The sequence below is a fragment of the Drosophila subpulchrella genome, unplaced genomic scaffold (assembly GCF_014743375.2).
Source record: "Drosophila subpulchrella strain 33 F10 #4 breed RU33 unplaced genomic scaffold, RU_Dsub_v1.1 Primary Assembly Seq51, whole genome shotgun sequence".
NCBI classification, from domain to species: Eukaryota; Metazoa; Arthropoda; class Insecta; order Diptera; family Drosophilidae; genus Drosophila; species Drosophila subpulchrella.
In genome coordinates, this window is record NW_023665688.1 from 478,818 (window position 1) to 484,296 (window position 5,479).

At 37.4% G+C, this 5,479-nt stretch overlaps 1 long non-coding RNA gene across 1 annotated transcript; it reads left to right on the forward strand.

Annotated features, from left to right (window-relative positions):
• The first annotated feature begins 2,330 nt into the window (after positions 1-2,330).
• LOC119562477 lies at positions 2,331-3,714 on the forward strand. The gene is made up of 2 exons (XR_005221860.1): positions 2,331-2,535; positions 2,616-3,714. It is a non-coding gene; the product is annotated as an uncharacterized LOC119562477 (long non-coding RNA).
• The last annotated feature ends 1,765 nt before the right edge of the window (positions 3,715-5,479 follow it).

Here is a 5,479-nt window from a genome sequence, read left to right on the forward strand (position 1 = left end):
AGACCGCTTTTTTATTGGTGATATGTTCTTGAAATCCCTTGGTAAGTGTGACCGTTCGTACGAATAATTGATAATTCAGTAGTTGCGACTCCCACTTTCCACTGAAATGTGTTGCCAAAAGAAGAATGAAGAACAAAAGAGAGAACCAAGTGATTATGTTCCAACATAAATGACCGATACGTCGATGATCCAATTGTATTCCTTTTGGTTAAAAAAAAAATTGGTGGCACTATGATATGAATACTCCCGGCAATGACGATTATGTCGAATTCCGAAATAGGTAACATAGATCTAATCTATGGTTGACCTTTCTCAAACAAACCGCCGAGGTATGCTAACTGAACTTGAATTCGTACTTTGTTACAGAACCTGTGTCCTGTCACGGTCGCCAAAATGTACGAACCCTAGCGAAAATAGCGTGAAACCAAACGCGTGTGTTAAGTTTGCTGGTCTGATTTCGTTTATTGATCCGGAAGCCCTTAACTTCATACCGAAGGTTAAGGTTTCCACATTCTACAGAGATACTTGTTTCGAATAGGTAATATTTACAAGAATGTTGATTACAACACAGACAAATTCATGAAATGCCTTAGAATTTCATGTATTGACTGTAATTCATAGTCCCCTTTCGTGTGTTAACAAAATCATGAAACGGTGTTTAAGCACACATGATTTCGCTCATTTCATGAAATAAACACAGAATAAGTAATATCGACGCGTTCAAGCATGGTATTCCTATTGACATTCCCGCTAAAGAAGGGACTCCTTTTTTTAATTGGTTGTATTATAATTTCCTTGAAACAGCCGGGTGTGTAATTGGAGATCAGAATATGGTTGTAAGCCGCCGTCAACATCTGCATACATTATGGGGTAGCGTACTTCTGTCGGTACATGGCGCCGTGTTCCCTTTAGCCGTTTTGATGGAAAGCGACACCCAGTTTCTAAAATATGACTGTCTAGAATCTCGTATGTTGCAAGTGGAAGGAAAGGAAAAATTTTAGATATTGGACTGCTGACGAAGAGAAAAGGCTTAATTTCTTTTTCTAAGCTGCTTCTTGGTAAGCTATCCTTGATTCAGGGATATTGAAAGTCCTGGACATCTTGGTTTATTACCAGTTAAGGTTTTGGAGTACTGTATGCATCCGGTTGTGTTCTTTATTCCCACAGCCATGTGATCAGGGAATATTTGCCGGTGCGACTAACATTGACCGACTTTAAAAGGAACTCAAAAAAGTATGGTTCAAAATCTAAGAAGCTGTGATCTATAAACGTTTCAATAAGTAATATTATATCAAAGGAATTTAAAATCAAAAAAAATATATATTATATTCAGGAAGCTTAACTAGTTGAGTTTTGGCTGACGGAGTTTTCATCTTTTTTTGGATCTTCAAGACCAACAGTTGCTAATAGCTAAAAAAAAGCGAGTAAAAAGCCAAGAAATTGCACGACCAATATAGGGAAGCCCAATTCTTTTTTATTAGGGTTCCAAATAAACCTGCTGCTGCCAATATGCATATTGTCGTAAGTAATTAAAATGTTCTCATTTTATCATTTTTGATCGCCTATAATTGTTTTTGGCCGGGCAACGCTGGAAGAGTGTGATCGATTTAGCTGGTGTTGTATACGTTTTAAATCACGCGAACGCCGCACTCGCACGTAAAGATTTTTCAAACATTTCCCGGAGCCTTGCGATACAGGACTGCACTGCACCACAACCTCTAACCTTTCCTACCATGATATTAGTACAGCGTAACCCAACTGCCCAGAACCTAGTTTCTTTGCGAGGACTCTTCAGGCAAGAAGTCCATGTAGAATCCAGGCCCCACTCGGAACACTATTTCCGAAGAGAGGTGAAAAGGTTAGCCGATCTGAGTTCTATCCTTAACAGCGAAAAGTTTTTGTTCTTTGTCCGTAAATATTAAGTTTACCTAAAAATGTCTCTTGACATAAATTGTTAATCTCATTTAGATCAACCAATGTGTTTGAAAATAGTCCTACTCTATAGATATTGACAAAGAATTAAAATTAAGAACTTTGTGAATATTTACAGAAGTTGGACTTGTCTCCAAATTCGAGGTAATTATTTGTAGTTAGGGGCTCAAAATACATCGATTCTAAAAATTTGAAAATGATCGATGGGGAACTTTATGTTAACTGCTTGTTGGATTATTTTTTATTTGCAGTGCGAGCTCGTTATGGCCTACGATATATTTAAAGATAACACTACACCATTACCAATCATGTAAGAAAATGTGAAATTGGCATTATCGCTTGCACTTCTTGATTGTAGTAACGGCGTTCTCACATTGTTTTTCGATAGTCTGCAAATAAATTATACTTTACTATAATTTCTCATATGAGAATATTTTTAGCAGAACCACCAGTAATACGATCTTTGACGAACTCTCTGTAAGGATTTAGTACTTAATTTAACATAACAAAATTGTACACCAGGTATCGCAAAACAGAAGATAGGCAAGAACGACAACTCCGAAATTGTGGCCATACTAGCAGCGTTTCGGACAGACATGAAAAGTATTAAACATGATATTCGAAATGCACATTTGGGAATAAAGAGTAATCAACGTGAAATTAAATCTCTATCTGATCGACAGTTGAGGCAGTTTGAGTGTGTACGCGATACGCAATACAATGAGAGTAAACATAGAACGGGTGAAAAAAAACAACACTGACACCAACGGATGCCATGATCAACTTTTAGTCAGCCGGAATTTCGCACTTAACTAACAAGAATTCGTGAATTCCCAAAGGTGCCATATAAACAGATTGTAACGTTCTCAACGAATGTTCGTGGAGTGGTTAATTTTTTATCAGCGTTCAACCAAAACGAGCACTTACATAACCCATTCCTATTAGAAGAACTTTTAACAAAACTTCCAACTCATTTACAGATGGAATGGCTCAAGAGCGCAAAGAGTCCCTCTATCACCGATTTTTCCTTTGGTTGAGCTCTACTACAAGAATAATTGGTCGATTACAAAATGTGATTGATACTTTAGGAAGACAATTACTTACACGCAAATCGAAGCCAGTATACTGCAGTACCATTCAGCGCTTATTGAGCACTCAATCACTGCAAAAAGTTCATCACTGAGCGCTCAATGAGCGCACAATTTGTATAAAAATTAGTGCTTAAATTAACGTAGACATGTTCTAGGGTTCATCAGTGCTCAAAAGCTAGCACGCTTTTTTTTGAGCACCCTTTTGAGCGTTTTTGTGAGCAGCAAAAAAAGCACACATTGAGCGCTCGTATAAGCAGCAGAAAAAGCACACGTTGAGCGCTCGTTTAAGCAGCAGAAAAAGCACACGTTCAGCACAAGTTCAGCACACGTTGAGCGCTCGTTTAAGCAGCAAAAACCACATGTTAGGCATCTTTTTATCGCGTAGCAGCAAATATATTTAAAGTTTTATTTCATTTCTATATTTTTTTATTTGTTTAGATCTTTATTTTAAAATGTTGGCTCGGGGGTTCCCGGTCCTAACGGAGTCGTTGGCACCTCCTCGCCAGCATCTGGGGCCGGCGATGCCTTTTTTTCTGGTGCTGCTCAAATTCTTCACGCACCGCATTGCCTTCTGCAGCGCCTTTTCGGGAGGCTCCGAGGGCTCCACCAGAGCGATTGCATTTAGTATTAGAAGAAAAATTAGTTTTGAAAATAGAACGAGACGAGAATAAAAACGAGTGACTGAAAGTAATCGTAATTTGTAAGTTTTATTTATAATAAAGAAAATGTTATCCTTGGCATTTAAAAAAATCATAAATCATCATTAAACTTATCTAAAGAAATTCTGAAATTTTTGTTTTCCGTCACTTGATTTTTTTATTTTTTTTTTTTTTAATTATAAAGAAAAATATACCACACGTTTATTATATATCTTTGTATTATTTATTAACAATTTTTTTATTTTGCATTTGCGGGAACACTAACACTTTTCCAGGGACTGAAAATTGAAACTTTTATTTAAATAGCCATATTTGTTTACGTACACAAAAGTAAAAACTGTGGTTTATTGTTATTAATATTCATTTTTAACGATTTTTAACCACAAACATAAGGTTTAAGAACAAACATCTCTTAAAAGAGAAGGCGCCTGCCTTCCAGAAAAACAAAAAGCAACAACAACAACGGTTCCTCTAATCCGTTGTTGCTCTGTTTTTTTGGCATGTCCCGTTTGGTCTATGCTCCTTGCACATAAAAGCAGGGTATTTATACTATGAAAATCGTTATATAAAAATATATTCTTAAAACTTCACATATTAATAAATAATATTAGTAAACATATAAATTTTTTTAAGATATACAAATATTTTAAAACCCAAACCTATAATTTTAATTGATTGTTTTAACATTTACGAAAAAATGTCGCATTATTTACAAGGCAAGGGTGCACAAAAGTCTATATATTTTAATTGCTGAGCCTCCTTGCCTTCACCCGCATTTTTTCAGCTCAGACATTGCGAGAGAGGGGGAGCCCAAAAGTACTTTTTGTGCGTTCTCTTTGCGGACCCCGACAGAGAGCGCGTCTCTTTGCCGCAGTTGCGCTCATCTCTGCCGGCGTCGCTGGCTGCTCTGCCGACTGGCAGGCTTCATTCTGTGCAAAGAACATAATTTGGACTCATGCAAAATTTGAAATGAACAAACTGATGTCAAATCGCGATGGGACATTGTGAAAGAGAACCGTTTGTGCTTCGCATGCCTTAAATATGGGCAAAACATGAAGGTTTGCAGAAACAAGCGAATTTTTCGCAATTCAAGGTTGCCATCATGCACATAATATTAGTCTGCACAATTCTACACACTCGGAACTTCCTGAACCCACGGATTCGAAGCCTTTACTCAATTGCTATCCAAGCTCTGCAGACGCACTTCCATACCTATTTCAAATCATCCCAGTTAATTTGTATGGACCAAATGGAAACATTCGGCATGTTTGACGACGGTAGGGCTTAAAAGGTAAAAAATTTCGATTAACTCTATACTCTACTCTAACTTTAAATTGCCGGTGTACACGCTGAAATACATTACGACCTAAAAGGCGTTCAAACTGTAAAGAACCTAGATTTACCAGTACAGTCTTTTTCAAGGCACCAACCTCACCAACCTACCAATCCTTGATTATACCCACGTCAAGCCAGTTTTACTAATCGGGCTCGATAACGCCCACTTAGGGATGCTGCAAAATATTGTGAAAAGAGAAACTACACAGCCAGTAGCAATTAACACAAAGCTGGAATGGTCAGCTTATGGCCCAGGCCAGCAAATGTCAAAGGAACGCAATACAGAAACATTTTACGTACATTTCGTGGAAACAGAGACCAAATGGCAGGGTGTAGTTACCGAGTTCGTGGAATCTGAAAGTTTTGGATTGAATAATTTGCCCCAAAATCAATTCGATTGGGAAAACATTTTGCAATAGGATTACCATGAAAGGAAAACGTAGTTATGACTAACAGTTACAA